This window comes from Phyllobates terribilis, unplaced genomic scaffold (genome assembly GCF_046119375.1).
Source record: "Phyllobates terribilis strain yellow unplaced genomic scaffold, ASM4611937v1 Scaffold_12__6_contigs__length_324123572, whole genome shotgun sequence".
Taxonomy (NCBI): Eukaryota; Metazoa; Chordata; class Amphibia; order Anura; family Dendrobatidae; genus Phyllobates; species Phyllobates terribilis.
This window is the reverse complement of record NW_027362772.1, coordinates 132353723-132370206: the sequence shown is the minus strand read 5'-3', so window position 1 is coordinate 132370206 and position 16484 is coordinate 132353723.

Sequence of the window (16484 nt, the reverse complement as noted above, 5' to 3'; positions counted from 1 at the left end):
TAGATAAACTTCTAGAGGGATGTAATTTTCAAAATGGAATCATTTGGGGGTTTTCTGCTGTCCAGTCACTTTGGGGCACTGCAAATAGAGTGTGCAAACTATTCTAGGGAAGTCAATAGCTCTTCTTCACTGCCGAGCCCTGCCATGTGCCCAAAAAATATGCACATTGCACTCTTATCTGAATTCACTGAGGAACGTAGTTTGTAAAATGGAGTCATTTATGAGAGGGTTCTGCTCTTCTGGCATCACAGGGTCTTTACCAATGTGACATGGCACCCGCAAACCATTCCAGCAAAATCTGCAATATGGCTCTCAGTTCCTTCTAAGCTTTCCACTTTGCCTGAAAAGTAGTTTCCAAGCACATATGGGATATCAGTGTACTCAGGAGAAACTGAAAAAAACAATTATTTGGTCCATTTCTCCTATTAACCTTTTTACAAATTAAAAACTTGGGGCTAACGCAACAAAAATGTAAAAATCTAATATTTAATTTTCACTCTCAACATTATAAAATTCTGTGAAACACTTTTAGGTTCAAGGTGGTCATCAAACCCATAGATGAATTTCTTGAAGGTGTAGTTTCCAAAATAGGCTAACTTGTAAGGGTTTATGCTGTTTTGGCATCTCAGAGCCTCTGCAAATGTGACATGACGTCTGCAATCAATTCCAGCCACATTTAAGCTACAAAAATCAAATAGCGCTCCCTCCTTTTAAGGACCTTTGTGTGCCCAAACAGAAGATTTTGACCACATATTAGGTATTAGTGTACTCAGGCGAAGTTGCAAACAAATTGTGTGCTGCATTTTCTCCTTTTTCCTTCTAAAATTGAAATATTTGGGGCAAAGCAACATATTAGTAAAAGTAATTTTTTTCAGACAGGTTGCATTGATTTCTATGAAGCACCTAAAGAGTTAACAGTTTTGAATACTTTTAGGAATGTAGTTTTTAAAATGAAATATTGTTCGCGTGTTTTCCGACATATAAGCCCCTCAAAGTCACTTCAATTGTGAAGTGTTTTTAAAAAATATAGGTTTTGTAAATTTCACTGAAAAAATGAAAAATTGCGGCTAAAACGTGAACTCTAACATTTTTCAAATATGTAAAAAAACTGATGGTACAGTGGAGAAAAAAAGTATTTAGTCAGCCACCAATTATGCAAGTTCTCCCACTTAAAAAGATGAGAGAGCCCTGTAATTGACATCATATGTAGATCTCAGATAATCAGATTGTCTGATTTGGAAAGACATTTTTTTTCAAATTTTGGTGGAAAATAAGTATTTGGTCAATTACAAAAGTTCATCTCAATACTTTGTTGTATATCCTTTGTTGGCAATGACAGAGGTAAAACGTTTTCTGTAATTCTTCACAAGGTTGGAACACACTGTTGCTGGTATGTTGGCCCATTCCTCCATGCAGATCTCCTCTAGAGCAGTGATGTTTTGGGGCTGTCGCTGGGCAACACGGACTTTCAACTCCCACCAAAGGTTTTCTATAGGGTTTAGATGTGGAGACTGGCTAGGCCACTCCAGGACCTTGAAATGCCTCTTACGAAGCCACTCCTTCTTTGCCCTGGCGATGTACTTGGGATCATTGTCATGCTGAAAGACCCAGCCCTGTTTCATCTTCAATGCCCTTGCTGATGGAAGGAAGTTTGCACTCAAAATCTCACGATACGTGGGCCCATTCATTCTTTCATGTACACAGATCAGTTGTCCTAGTCCCTTAGAGAAACAGCCCCAAAGCATGATGTTGCCACCTCCATGCTTCACAGTAGGTATGGTGTTCTTTGGATGCAACTCAGCATTCTTTTTCCTCTAAACACGACGAGTTGTGTTGCTACCAAACAATTCCACTTTGGTTTCATCTGACCATAAGACATTCTCCCAATTCTCTTCTGGATCATCCAAATGCTCTCTAGCAAACTTCAGACGGGCCCAGATATGTAATGGCTTAAGCAGGGGGACACGTCTGACACTGCACGACCTGAGTCACTGGCGGCGTAGTGTGTTTCTGATGGTACCCTGTGTAACGTTGGTCCCAGCCCTCTGCAGGTCATTCACTAGATCCCCCCGTGTGGTTCTGGTATTTTTGCTCACCGTTCTTGAGATCATTTTGACCCCACGGGGTGAGATCTTGTGTGGAGCCCCAGATCGAGAGAGATTATCAGTAGTCTTGTATGTCTTCCATTTTCTAATTATTGCTCCCACAGTTGATTTCTTCACACCAAGCTGCTTGCCTATTGCAGATTCAGCCTTCCCAGCCTGGTGCAGGGCTATAATTTTGCTTCTGGTGTCCTTCGATAGCTCTTTGGTCTTCACCATAGTGGAGTTTGGAGTGTGACTGTTTGAGGTTGCGGACAGGTGTCTTTTAAACTGATAAGAAGTTCAAGCAGGTGCCAGTACTACAGGTAATGAGTGGAGGACAGAGGAGCCTCTAAAAGAAGAAGTTACATGTCTGTGAGAGCCAGAAATCTTGCTTGTTTGTAGGTGATCAAATACTTATTTTCCACCAAAATTTGAAAAAAATTTCTTTCCAAATCAGACAATGTGATTTTTGGGATTTGTTTTCTCATTTTGTCTATCATAGTTGAGGTCTAGCTATTATGTCAATTACTGGTCTCTCTCATCTTTTTAAGTGGGAGAACTTGCACAATTGGTGGCTGACTAAATACTTTTTTTTCTCTCTGTAGCTCTTTTGGAAATTACCACTCATAGATTTCCCAAGTGTGCTCGACAGAAGACACTGTAGGCCATGGTGGCATGATTAGACCATGCAGACTGTTCACAGTAGCACAAGCAACCTACGGCTTGGTGTTATCATGTTGAAAAATGTTTCCTGGGGCACTTTGGAGAAAAGTGGCCACTTTAAGTAGCTTTTCTCATGATTGCATAGACCTGGCAATGAAGTTCAAAGCTCAATGAGGTTACAAAACCAAAAAAAGTGCTTTAGTAAGTCAGTAAAAAGTAGGTAGGAGTATTAAAAACAAGAAAATAAGGGTGCCCATACTTATGCACCTGTCAAATTTTGTTTGAATGCAGATTGCACATTTTCTGTTAGTACAATAAACCTCATTTCAAGGCAGAAACATTACTGTGTCCAACAGTTATTACATATATCAAACTGAAATAGCTGTTGCAAAAACACCAATTTTTATAAAACATTAAGCTTAAGATTAATAGGGGTGCCCAAACTTTTTCATATAACTGTATTTATATATATATATATATATATATATATATATATATATATAAAAATTTAACTTTTTATTTTTTTAAATGAAGAAAATAATCCAATATCACATGTCTGTGAGTAGAAAAAGTATGTGAACCTATGCTCTCACTCTCTAGTATGGCCCCCATGTGCAGCAATAGCTGCATCTAAATATTTCTGGAAATTGTTGACTAGTCCTGCACATCGGCTTGGAGGAATTTTAGTCCATTCCTCCCTAAAAATCAGCTACAGACCTACGTTTAGCATCAACTCAAGAAGGAGGAGGGACAGAAATTACAGGACATCATTATGCAGGGTTTACACAGCAGAGCAAGAAGAGGGAGTTGTCCTGTCTGTGTTGCACTCCTTGGCCCCATGCGCCAAGTGATTTTGGCAGCTGGTTATCGGCTGTGTCACCTCTTTTCCTTTTGGTCTTGTTTGCTGTCATGGAATGAGGTGGGGGTTTGCCAAATGACAAGTCTAACAGAAAGTTAGTGTGTGTATATGTGTATGTATGTATTTATTTTGGGCATTTAATCTAGTGTTAGTGTAATTAGAAGAATGATTTGTAATAGGTATAAATGTGGCACCCTGCTGCGCACTGGTGCCACAGATCCCAGAGGGGTGCATGGATGGAATTCTCCACAGTGGCCTCAATACATACAGACACCTCCACCCAAGTCCACTAGATGGAGCCCTGTCAGGTATATAAATACTGGGGGGTGGAGTTCAGGAAGTCAGTCAGTGAGAAGCAGACAGTGTGACACCTTGCTGCAGCTCCAGACAAGCTGAAGTCTGTGTGGTTGAAGGCCAGGGTAGGCCCAAGCTGCGGGCTAGTCTGGCCAGTGGGAGCCTGGAGCGGGCTAGAAGTCAAGTGAGAGTTCCTGTCAGGCACAGACAGGGACAGAACTCAGAGAGTCTGCTCAGGGAGTCTGCATGACAGAGTCTGCAGACTAAGGAGAAGAAAGAGAAATGCATAGGGGGTAGAGGAGCATAGCATGCTCACCCCAAACCATATACCGGACACCGGGTCCGCGCCTACAGGGATCTTTATGACCAGCAGGAACAACCGGAATCCATGGAGAACTACAAGTCCCAGGTTAACCAACCGCTGACCACAGCAACAGGGTTAGGTACCACTAAGGCTCCAGCGACCAGGAATAGTGGGAGCCAGGAGAAAACCCTACCGCCAGGTCAGTAGGTACAAGAAGGAAGCAGTAAGCAAGCCAGGCCTAGCTCCAGGCAGGCCCGAAGCTTAGAGAGTAAAAGACACAGATCAGGAGGCCTTACACCCGCTCACTGGGGAGAGTCCAGAAATGTACCCTTCGCCCTGAGTGCCCTGGACCGTACCTGCATCACCACCAGTAAAGGTATTGAAGTTTGCCCTTGTGTGTGTGCCTGTACTTCCTCTGGGACCATCCTGCCGTCTCTCTCCTGCTTCCACCATCTTTCTACACCTTTACACTGCCCTGAGGCCTGCTCCACCTGTGGGAAGCCGTCCCATCATAGCTGCCCCTAACGTCAGCCTCAGTGGACTGCCGCACCGCTGGTAACCTCTTACCAGAATCCACAGGTGGCATCACGAAAAATACCAAAAATCCCCATATAAAAGCATTCCCCCATTTCACTGACCACCCTGGGTCACGGACCGGGCCAGCCACCGTGATATCACCCGGCAACCAGAGGTCCGGCTGCCGAGTACCCCACGGCCCTGGGGGCGAGTCATAAACACCAGTCCTTAAAGGGGTTTTCTCAAGAAAGTAATGTATTCTTTATCAACAGCATACAGCATAGTTTACTGATTTCTGTCAGTCAAATGGGATGTCCAGTTTCACTTGCAGTACAGAATAGATCACTATGCACCATTCTTCTAATTTGTAATCCGTCCGTGCAGAGGATTTCCCTCTGTGCACCTCTTTCTGTCATCCTAGTTTGTCAGCGTTCTCCCAACCACTGTGACATGCAACTTTGAACTTTATTGACATCTCAGCATATGAAAGCTTCATTCTGTCGGAGCGGTAAACCATGGTCTCTTGGTTCAAGGATTCTGTCTTTCTCAGTTTGCGACAAGTAGCAGTAACTGGCACATACACGAACAGGAGATATCGCACAATCATATCACAAGACTTGTTCCAATTTTTGAGGTTTTATGTGGATAACAAAAAATTGCTATCATTCTGGCTTTTATGCCCAAACCACATACCCCAGATTGGAGCTAGGTGCTTGAAAATTTGATCGTTTGCACAATTTAGCGACATCTGCTACTTCCTCGATTTTCCTTACAGCTTGTTCTTCACTTTGCAATTTCACTGTTGTGAAGACTATTAAGAGTTTTCCCAATAATAAAGTAATTATTTTATATTTTATACATAGACACAACAATAATAAAATAAATTATAAAGTTATGTCACTTTGTCGTGAACTTTAATCCCGACCAAGTGCCGTAAATTTATGCTACTTTGTAATTGTTTACTTTTGGCATCTGGAAATCTTTTTTTTTCCGATACCTTTTATTGTAGAAGTAAATGCATTAGACTTGGTGTGAAAGCAGTTTTTCTTCATTGTTCAAAAATCCTGCATCTAGTAGCATCACATTTTTTCCTATAAATTCCCTCAGGCAGACAGGAAATATAAGATCAGGAACAGAAAACTTTTAGCTATTACCAGGATATCTGAGGAACAGTGACATTGCCTCAGGTGGGAAGAACATCCTGTAAACGTGATCACAAAAACTTCATGTATAAAGAGTAGAGATGAGCGTTGTTCTACTCGAACTGTTCGCCAATCTCAAATTCGAGCTGTTTTGGGCGGTGTTCGAGCCGGTCGGCGAACACGAACAATTTGAGAAAAATTCGGCTGTTCGAGGTTATGTTCGATAACTGTTCGTGCACCAAAATCATAACTGGATTTTTTCTCAGTAATGATGAAAATTAATGTTAATACGCAGTTTGAGTGTACAGCGGGGCGGGGGGAGGGGCAGGGGATGGATCTCTGCAGGAACAATGAAGATCTCCATTTTTTTTTCTCTTTCCCGCATTTGCAGTGGGGAGGTGTAATCTGTCAGCCTATCAGCAGCGCACACACGGAGCGAAGTGCTTTTTTTCACACAAGCAAGGGCATGTGTGATTGGCAGTGTATGTCACATGTCCTTGCCCTATAAGACCAAGCCATTTTCCCCGTCGCCACCATTTTCTCACTGCTGCAGCTGCGTGTTAGACGGCACCGCTGTTGCTGTGTGTGCTATAACTTGTTAATTTCAAGCCAATTTTCTCTGAAATCTACAGATAGCTTGGGAGTAGGGAATAGTTGTGATTGCAGTCCTTTTAAGGACTAGGTTACAGCATTTCCTACGACTTTTATCAGGGAGGTCTGTGCTCTTAAATAGATAGGTTGTGGGAGTAAAGACTAATTGTAATTGGAGTCCTTTTCAGGACTAGGTTACATAAGTTCCTATCAGTTTTTGCCAGGCAGGTCTGTGCCAGTGCTCTGCAAGTTTTTTTCACAGCATTTGGCTGAATCTAGCAAAGCTAATCCTTTTTGGCCTATTGCAGAGTGTGTTAGTCAGTGGAGTAGCCTATCTGTGTTGCAAGATATAACACCTGTGTATAGAATACCAATTTTTTTACTGCACCTAGTGAAGTAAAATCTTTTGGGCATAGCATCATTCTATTAGTCCATCTATACTGACCTCCATCAGGTTGCAAACTGAATATAATTTTTTTCTGCATCTAGCTCTGAAAAAATATTTGGGCTTCTAGCGGTGTGTGGGACTTGGTCTATTAGTCCATCTATACTGACCTCCATCAGGTTGCAAATTAAAAATAATTTTTTTCTGCATCTAGCTCTGAAAAAATATTTGGGCTTCTAGCAGTGTGTGGGACTTGGTCTATTAGTCCATCTATACTGACCTCCATCAGGTTGCAAATTAAAAATAATTTTTTTCTGCATCTAACCCAGCCAATAGTTTTGGCCTAATACCACAGTTTGGCCACTCAGCTCTGCTCGGTTACCATCCATTGTTTTTTTGTGCAAACAACTCCAGAGTTGTGAATTAGTTAACCACCAAAATGAGTGGAAAAAGGCCTGCTGCTGGTGGAAAGGGGAATAGGCGTGTTGGGAAGGGGAAAAAAGGTTGTGTCCGTGGGGTAGGTGCAGAAGAAAGACCATCTTCCATCCAAACTAAAATGTCTACTTCTTTTAGCGGACAATGTGATAAGATCCCTTTCTTACGGCCACGCCAATCGCTACAAATTCCAGATGAGGCACAAAAACAGCAGGTGCTTCAACGGATATCAAGTGCTCCTTTAAGTGGGCTCTCCTCCACATCAACTTCAACATCACAAATACTCCAGTCCTCAAAGGTGTCACCCAAATCGCACTTGCTTCCTCACAGCTCCCAAATCTCCAGCTGCCCGTCTGAGTATGAGGTAGAACAGATGGTTGAGTCTGCAGAGCTGTTTACTCATACTATAGCCTGGGAATCAGAGGTCGACTCCAGCGCTTCTGTGAACCCAGACGAGGAAATGATCTGCACTGATGCCCAGAATCTTTATGAGTCGGATCCAGGACCAGACGCAGAAGGTTCTGACCATAATGTAGACCCTCATTCCCAAACTGTAACTCCTGTTGGTGGAGACAATGAGGAAGACGATGATAAGACTCAAATACCTGATTGGAGCGACAACTTTAGTTTTTTGTCAGGGCAGGAACAGGTTGGCTCTGAGGACGACGGGTGTGATAACGCACAGGGTGATGATGATGAGGTCGGAGATCCCACTTACTGTCAACCCACAGTCAGCCAAGAGATGAGGTCAGCAGAGGAGGTGGAGGAAGATGCTAGTGACGACGAGGTCAGGTTGCGCCTTCCTGGACAGAGACGTAGTACTGGAAGCACGTCAACAACTGCATCCTCAAACACAACTCTGCCTCTCACCACAAGTCGTGGTGGCTCTTCAGGTCGCATGGGTGCTAAGCCTTGCATAGCCTGGGCATTTTTTCAGATCGATAAAGATGACCCAACTCGTGTTATCTGTAACATTTGTCAGCAAAAGCTAAGTAGAGGCCAAAAAATACATAGTTTGAGTACTTCATGCATGAACCGGCACATGGACATGAAGCATAAGTTGCAGTGGGAAGCTCAGTGTGCTACAATGCGGTCTAGCCGGCCGGGCCAACCACCGTCTGCCATATCTTGTGCATCCGCGGCCTCTTCATCCTCTGTGACTGGGGGGACAGCAGTCACACCTGTTTTGGGGCGCAGACCTGCCACCTCTTTACCCGCAACAGCCAGCGTGATTGGCAGGTCATCATTTTCTTTGGAAGTGGTAACACCAGCTGGTCTTGAGCGCTGTCCGACATCGATAGCACCACCTTTGGATCAAGGCAACCTAACATGTCCGCCTGCATCTTCCTCACAGACCGGCAGTTTGCCGGGGACACCCTTATCAACCCCGTCTAAGCACAATAGCCAGCCCTCGGTCCCTCAGATGTGGACAAGTAAAAGACCATTTCCTCCTAGCCATGAGAAAGCTAAGAGGTTGAATTTCACCATCTGCAAGCTCTTGGCTACAGAAATGCTGCCTTTCCGCCTGGTGGACACAGAGGATTTTCGAGACCTTATGTCCGTCGCAGTGCCCCAGTACCAGATGCCCAGTCGGCACTACTTCTCAAAGAAAGGTGTGCCTGCGCTCCACCAGCATGTCGCACACAACATCACCGCTTCTTTGAGAAACTCTGTGTGTGACAGGGTGCATTTCACCACAGACACTTGGACGAGTAGGCATGGACAGGGGCATTACATGTCGCTGACTGGGCACTGGGTAACTATGGTGACAGCAGGACAAGGGGCTGCTGTCCAAGTCTTGCCGTCCCCATGAGTTGTGCGTCAATCCTCTTTATGTCATTTTTCCACCACTGCTTCTGCCTCCTCAACCTCCTCTCGGTCTTCCACCTGCACCCAAAGCCTGTCTGGTCATGCCACAAGCTTTCTAACTGCGCAGAAGGGATCCTGCACACCTCCTTACTATGCTGGCAGTAGGGCTCAACGTCATCAGGCGGTTTTTACATTGAAATGTCTGGGAAATGTGAGTCACACAGCTGAGGAGTTGTGGTCAGCTCTGGAGAACCAATTTCATGAATGGTTGTCTCCACTGGACCTGAAACCAGGGAAGGCCGTGTGCGACAATGCTGCAAACCTGGGTGCGGCCCTTCGCCGGGGCAATGTCACACACGTGCCTTGTATGGCTCACGTGTTGAACCTGGTTGTCCAGCAATTTTTAGCCCACTATCCCAGACTAGATGGCCTTCTGCAGAGGGCACGGTCGCTGTGTGCTCACTTCCGCCGTTCGCATCCCGCAGCTCAGCGACTTACATCTCTACAGAAGTCGTTGGGCCTGCCACTTCACCGGCTAAAATGCGATGTGCCTACCCGGTGGAATTCAACTCTGCACATGTTGCAGTGACTGTGGCAGCACCGACAAGCCCTGGTGCAATACGTTCTGACGTATAGCCTGGGCCAACGAGATTCAGAGGTGGGGCAAATCACGCTGGAGGAGTGGTCTCAGATCAGGGACCTATGCACCCTTCTGCACAGTTTTGAAATGGCGACGAAGATGTTTAGTGCTGACGATGCCATTATCAGCATGACTATTCCGGTGATTTACATGCTGGAGCACATGTTAAACAGAATTCGGAGTCAGGTGGTGGCACAAGAGGAGGTGGAGGAAGTAGAGGAGGAGGAGTTGTATGCGGAAGGGCTAACATCTGCAAGGTCCAGACGGTCGGCAGCACCAAGGCGGCAGGCATGTGAGGGTGGGGGAGATGGTTTTACCAGGGCGCATGGTAGCAGCCAAACTAGTGAGGAAGGTGCAGGAGCCCAGGAAGAAGTGGAGGACGAACTGATGGAAGACTCATCAGATGAGGGAGACCTTGATCACATTTCTGTTGTGCGAGGTTGGGGGGAGAGGACAGAGGAAGGAAGCATGATTGTTACCTCGCCACCAACACAACAGGGACTTGGTGCTCCTGGATGCGCAACACACATGAGTGCCTTCTTGCTGCACTACCTGCAACATGACCCTCGAATTGTGAGAATTAGAAATAATCCTGACTACTGGGTTGCCACACTGTTAGATCCCCGGTACAAAAGTAAATTTGCAGAAATTATTCCTGCCATAGAAAGGGATGCACGCATGCAGGAGTATCAGCAGAGACTGTTGCAGAATCTTACATGTGCTTTTCCACAAAATACCAGTGGTGCACGTAGTGAATCTCACAGTTCCAACTTGCCAACCGTGGGACCGTCAAGTGTTCAGCACTCAAACCGTGACAGAACCACAGTATCTGCTGGTAACATCAATTTTGCGGAATCATTTCACCACTTTTTTAGCCCATCCTTTGCAAGGCCACAGGAGACAAGAAGTCTGACACATAGTCAACGCCTAGAGACGATGGTACAGGAGTATCTCCAAGTAAACATTGAAGCCACGACTGTGTCACTGGACCCTTGCTCTTTTTGGGCTTCCAATCTGGATAAATGGCCGGAGCTAGCCACTTACGCCTTGGAGATCTTGTCATGCCCCGCAGCCAGCGTTCTGTCTGAACGTGTGTTCAGCGCTGCTGGTGGTGTGCTGACAGATAAGCGCACGCGGCTTTCCACTGATAATGTAGACAGACTCACGTTCATAAAGATGAACAAATCATGGATCCGAAACGACTTTTCTACCCCTGTTTCATCCTGGGGAGAGTAAAAGCTTGATGATTGGTTAAAATCACCCTACCAACCGTTTTAAGCTTTCAAATTACTAATCATGTTTATCTGTATCTTGACTGGAAAATAATTTGGGCTTTGTAGCAGTGTGCAGCACTGATCCTATTAGGCCATCTATACTAAAGCTTCACCAGATTTAAAATTAAAAATAATTTTTAGCTGCATCTAGCCCGGAAAATAATTTTGGGGCTCCGAGATGCGCAAGGCACATAAGTGCCTTCTTGCTGCACTACCTGCAGCATGACCCTCATATTGTCAGAATTCGAAGTAATCATGACTACTGGGTTGCCACACTCTTAGATCCCCCAAACTTTTCGATCAACCTTTTCATTTTAATAAAGACCAAAAAAATGGTCATTTTTGAAATTATAAGCATTAGCAGGTTGTTAGAAACTGAAATCAAACAGTTTTCAACTCAAAACTTTATTCTAGGTGATGTTACATTTTCACATAGGACCCCTTGTTCGAAAGGAGCTTCTGAACTCTCTCGTCCATTGAATTTGTCAGGTTTTGGATGGTTTCTGCTTCAATTGTTTTGCATGAGGACAGAATACCCTCCCAGAGCTGTTGCTTAGATGTGAACTGCCTCCCGCCATCATAGACACTCCTTTTAATGATGCTCCAAAGGTTCTGAATGGGGTAGAGGTCAGGGGAGCATGGGGGTCACACCATAAGTTTGTCCCCTTTTATGCCCATATCAGCCAGAGATGCAGATGTTTTATGTGCAGCATGAGATGGTGCATTACCATGCAGAAAAATGATCTTGCTGTGAAATACACGGTTCTTCTTCTTGAACCATGGCAGGAAGTGCTGTTTGAGAAAATCCACATACATTATGGAGTTCATCTTTAGCGCCTTCAGGGATCCTAAAGGGGCCGACAATCTCTCTCCCCATGATTCCAGCCCAAAACATTACTCCACCTCCTCCTTGTTGGCGCTGTAGCCGTGTTTGCGTGGGGTGTCCATCAACCAGCCATCCTCCACTCCATCCATCTGGACCATCGAGCGCTGCACGGCACTCATCCGTGAACAAAACAGTTTTGAAATCAGTCTTCATGTAATGTTTGGCCCACTGGAGCCGTTTCTGCTTGTGTGAAGTGGATAGAGGAGGTCGACAGGATGGCGCATGCACAGCTGCAAACCTCTGAAGGACCCTGCATCTTGTTGTTCGGGGGACGTTGGAGGCACAAGCAGCTTCAAAAACTTGTCTGCTGCTATGACAAGGCTTTTTTGCCGCTGCTCTTTCAACCTGACGTAATTGCCTGTAGGAAAGAGTCCTCAATTTGCCCTTATCAGCACGCACACGTGTGTACTGTGAATCAGCTACATACTTCTTGATTGCCAAGACACTTCATCCTGATCATCGCACAATGTTGATTGTAGTCATGCCTTGACCTAAACACTCCACAATTTGTTGCTTCTCAGCAGCCGACACATCCTTTTTCTTTCCCATTTTGGCAGAAAATGTAGGCTGCTTAATAATGTGAGAGAGCCTTCTTAAGTAGTCTTGCCTTTCATTGGACACACCTGCCAAACTAATTAGCACAGGTGTCTGCAATTGCTTACAGTGATATAAAGAGCCCTGACACACATCACCATCAATGAGTTTAACTGACAAACAAACAAATTCTTCCCTTATCACTCCTAAACACTTTTTGTATAATAATTTGGAACGCAGTGTACATGTGCTTTTCCACAAAACACCAGTGGTTCACGTAGTGAATCTTACAGTTCTAACTTGCCAACCGTGGTCTGTATGGAGTTGTTCAATAAAGGGCCCAAAATTAAGATAACATAGATGGGAGAGGTCTCTATGAATAGGAATTCCTAAGTATTTGATACCCTGTGAGGGCCAGGCAAAGGGAAAGTTGGACTGGATGGAATCCTATATGGATTTGGGGAGGGAGACATCGAGGGCCTCAGACTTCGCTGCATTGATTTTAAAATTTTACCATGTAACAAAGTGATCTATTTCAGCCATAACAGCATGGATGGATATATGTGATTGAGTGATATATACTAGGACATCATCAGCAAATAGAGAGCACTTGTACTCGGTGCCTCCCACCTCAATCCACCTAATATTGGGGTTATGGCGAATTGATGAGAGCAGGTGCTCCGTCACTAGGATGTATAAGAGAGGGGACAGAGGACATCACTGCCTTGTCCCATTGGTGATTGTGAAAGGTGATGAAAATGGTCTGACGCACCCCCTGGGCCTTGGGACACCCAGAGCCGGACCCTTTTTGGTGGATGCTGGTGGTTGTAGTCTTCGTGGCGGCGACCCAGTTCCGTGGCTCAGGGCGGTCAAACCAGTGGCGGAACTATTTATGTGGTTTTGATGTTTAAATGTCCGACTACGCCACCCGTGGATTGCGGTCAGAGTGAACCGCCGCTACAGGGCAGACCACTGAGGCTGGTGTTGTGGGTGCAGCAGAGCGTAGCATAACTCCCCACGGGAGGAGTATAGCCTCAGGGCAGTGTATGCGGAGGATGGGGGTGATGGTGCAGGGCAGCAGCAGTAACGACACGGAGTCAGTGATGCAGTTCAGGGCCTTTACTCACAGTTCTTATTATCCAGACCACGTCTGCAGGTAACGGCTGCCCACGTCGTACTGTGCTCACCAGGTGAGGGGCTCAGACAACTCCCAGATAACTTTGGAGCACTTCACAGGACCCCCTTTGTGTGTCCTTTGTCTGGCCTTTCTTACCAACACTTCTGTCCGGCTGCCTCGGGCCTCCTCTTGGTAAACTTGGCGCCAGTTTCCCTGACCCTATGTGGTGCCTTCCTAGCGGGTGTAGCGAGGGGCTGCGCCACATAAAATGTCAGAGCCTCCGGTTTCTAGCTGAGGGTCGTTTCCTGCCTCCACTAGTTCGGGGACCGGTCTCCCCCTTTGGCCTGACCCCTCCACGCAGGTGGATTCGGGCGTGCGGTGGCGACTCGCCCGTCCGCACCCCTGGGATCCCTTCATTCCTCGTTCCTGGAGCCTTCTCCGCTCCTCTTCCTTCCTTCTCCCTCTTCCAGGCCTGGGCCTCTGTTACTAGGCCCGCCTCCGGAGCAGAGCTCATGCAGAGCCCCTGCTCCCTGCCACTTCTGCTCAGACTTCTCTGCACTGAACTAAGATGGTGCCCACCTTTTATACTCCCTTCTCAATGCACCCAGGAACTGCTTCCTCCCTGCTCCTGCACTACAGGGTTCCCCTTCCTCAGTGTTCCCTCCCCCCACTCCAGCCAGGGACAGGGACTGTCGTGCCCATCTCAGGGGCATATTGGTCGCCCTGCCCCACGGCAATGTGGTGTAATGCATGCAGGTGTCGGGTCCTGATCCACACTCCATCCTTACCTGAGAGTGAGATATCACACCTCTGGGTGAGGTGCAATACGTCTTTAGCAACCGAGCCCTCAGGGTGCTACAGTTCCATTTATCTTCAGCCTAGGTGACGTATTGCGATACAGGGCCGTGATTTTGGCTATAAAAGGGTCCCCTAGACCCCTACCCCAAGCTTTTTAAGAGAATCATATATGGCGTGCCAGGAGACTCTATGGAATGCTTTCTCAGCATCCAACGAGAGTATCTAATTACAAATTTTTAACTGCATCTAGCCCAGGAAATACTTTGTGCCTAGTAGCAGTGTCTGCTAGTAAGCGGATTATCCCGGCTGTTAAGCAAGCTGCACCACCTGTAGTTTAGACACTTAATTTTTTCAAAGGAAATGCTTCGGGACCATGGGATACTTAGTGAAGAGCATCAGGAGGCACCCCAAGGCATAGGGGCTGGGACTGGCAGTAGGATGCCTTGCGGTGGACAGCCGAGCTCGATCCTTATAAAAGCTTTTTAACTGCAGCAGCTTTAGTGGACGCTACTGGAGCTGGAATTACCGCGGCTGCTGGCATGAGACTTGCCCTCCAATAGATCCTTGTAAATGGATTTAAAGTGTATTCATTCAAATTAGAGAGACAATTTAAATTAAAAAGCTTAGAGCTGCCTCCACCACAAGGGGGCTCGCTCGACCCACCAGCGGACAGGCACCAGTATTGGGAGAGGGGGGCTGGCCGTCAGGGTTCACCGAGGCTCTGGCACAAACCCGGCGACACGGAGGTGGCACGGGCAGGAGCGGACTGGCCGTGTCGGCTTCTCACTTTTTGGATTTTAGAAGGGCATGACATGCCTATATCTGTGTCTCCCCCTCCTTTTACTCCTCCACCTCTTTTATTTTCGCATGACTATATGTACTTGTCACTTTTCCATGTGTTAGTTATGTCTTCTGAGCAGTTTGTCAGCTTTTGGACACCTTTGAAGGTGTTTTCTATGTGTTTCTATGTGTTTTTGTTTGCCTGCCATTGGTTTTAACGGTGTTCGAAGGTGTTCGACGAACAGTTCGACGAACAGTTCGGCGAACACACGGGTGTTCGACGAACCGAACCGAACTCGAACACTACGGGGGTGGCTCAACACTAATAAAGAGTGACTCAAGTGTCTCAGCTCTGCCAGAAACAATAGGCATAGTTCTTTTGTCACATTAGTTTTATTACAGCTAATCAAACTAATAGTAAAAACTTTATAGCTGGTGTCCTATATCTGTTGAACGAGCACCAGATTGAGGAAGCGTCATTCTTCTTCAAGTTATAGCACCCTTTTATCTAATGCTCTCCATCTCCATTGCAGACAGTTTATATGTTTCCAGGGGATTAAATTGGGCTCAGTGCACATTGTGTCTAAGCCAATTATTGGCATTATACATTGGGAAGATTTCCTGACAAATACTTCTGACGGAAAGTACTAATATATATTCCAATGCATAGGTAAACAGTTGCATATGTCATCCAATGTCAGTTTTCTTTTTTTTGTGGTGGTCTTTTGTTTAAGAAGGTGTAGACTGCTGCACCTTCTGATACATGTAAAAAAAAGGGTATGCCGATGAATAGCAACCTGAAGAAGGACAAAAGGGCACTTTTTATTCTTATCAGTTAATTAGATCATTATGGATATATTTCAAGGCTCTCAATGTATTCATCCAGTGTAAAGAACTGCACTGAGGTTTAGGGGCCCCATACAAAATAGATAGTTGTCAGCTATGGTTCGATCAATCATTCAGTTGTCAGTTATCTCTCCCAATTTCTTTATACACAGGAGCACTTGTCACTCCTGAGTTCTCTACCAAAGAGTCACTAGAATATATCTTTGGCAGAAGCTTATCTCATTGAGAACAAAAGGTTCAGCGGTCTGAGATCGGTCATGCTGGACTCTTATCTCCCATGACATCATCTGACAATAGAGAGTTGGGAGGTGTCCATGCACATTATATCACCATGACATCAGCGGGTTCAGCCAGTTGTTAATCTAATGTATATGGAGGATTTTAGGCCATTGGATTAGAGCTAATTAGCAGTGATGAGCGAGCACTAAAATGCTCGGGGTACTTGTTGCTTGGGTTGAGCAAATTGAAATGCTCGATTGCTCAGTTCGAGCAACGATCCAATGTAAGTCTATGGGAAATGCGAGCAT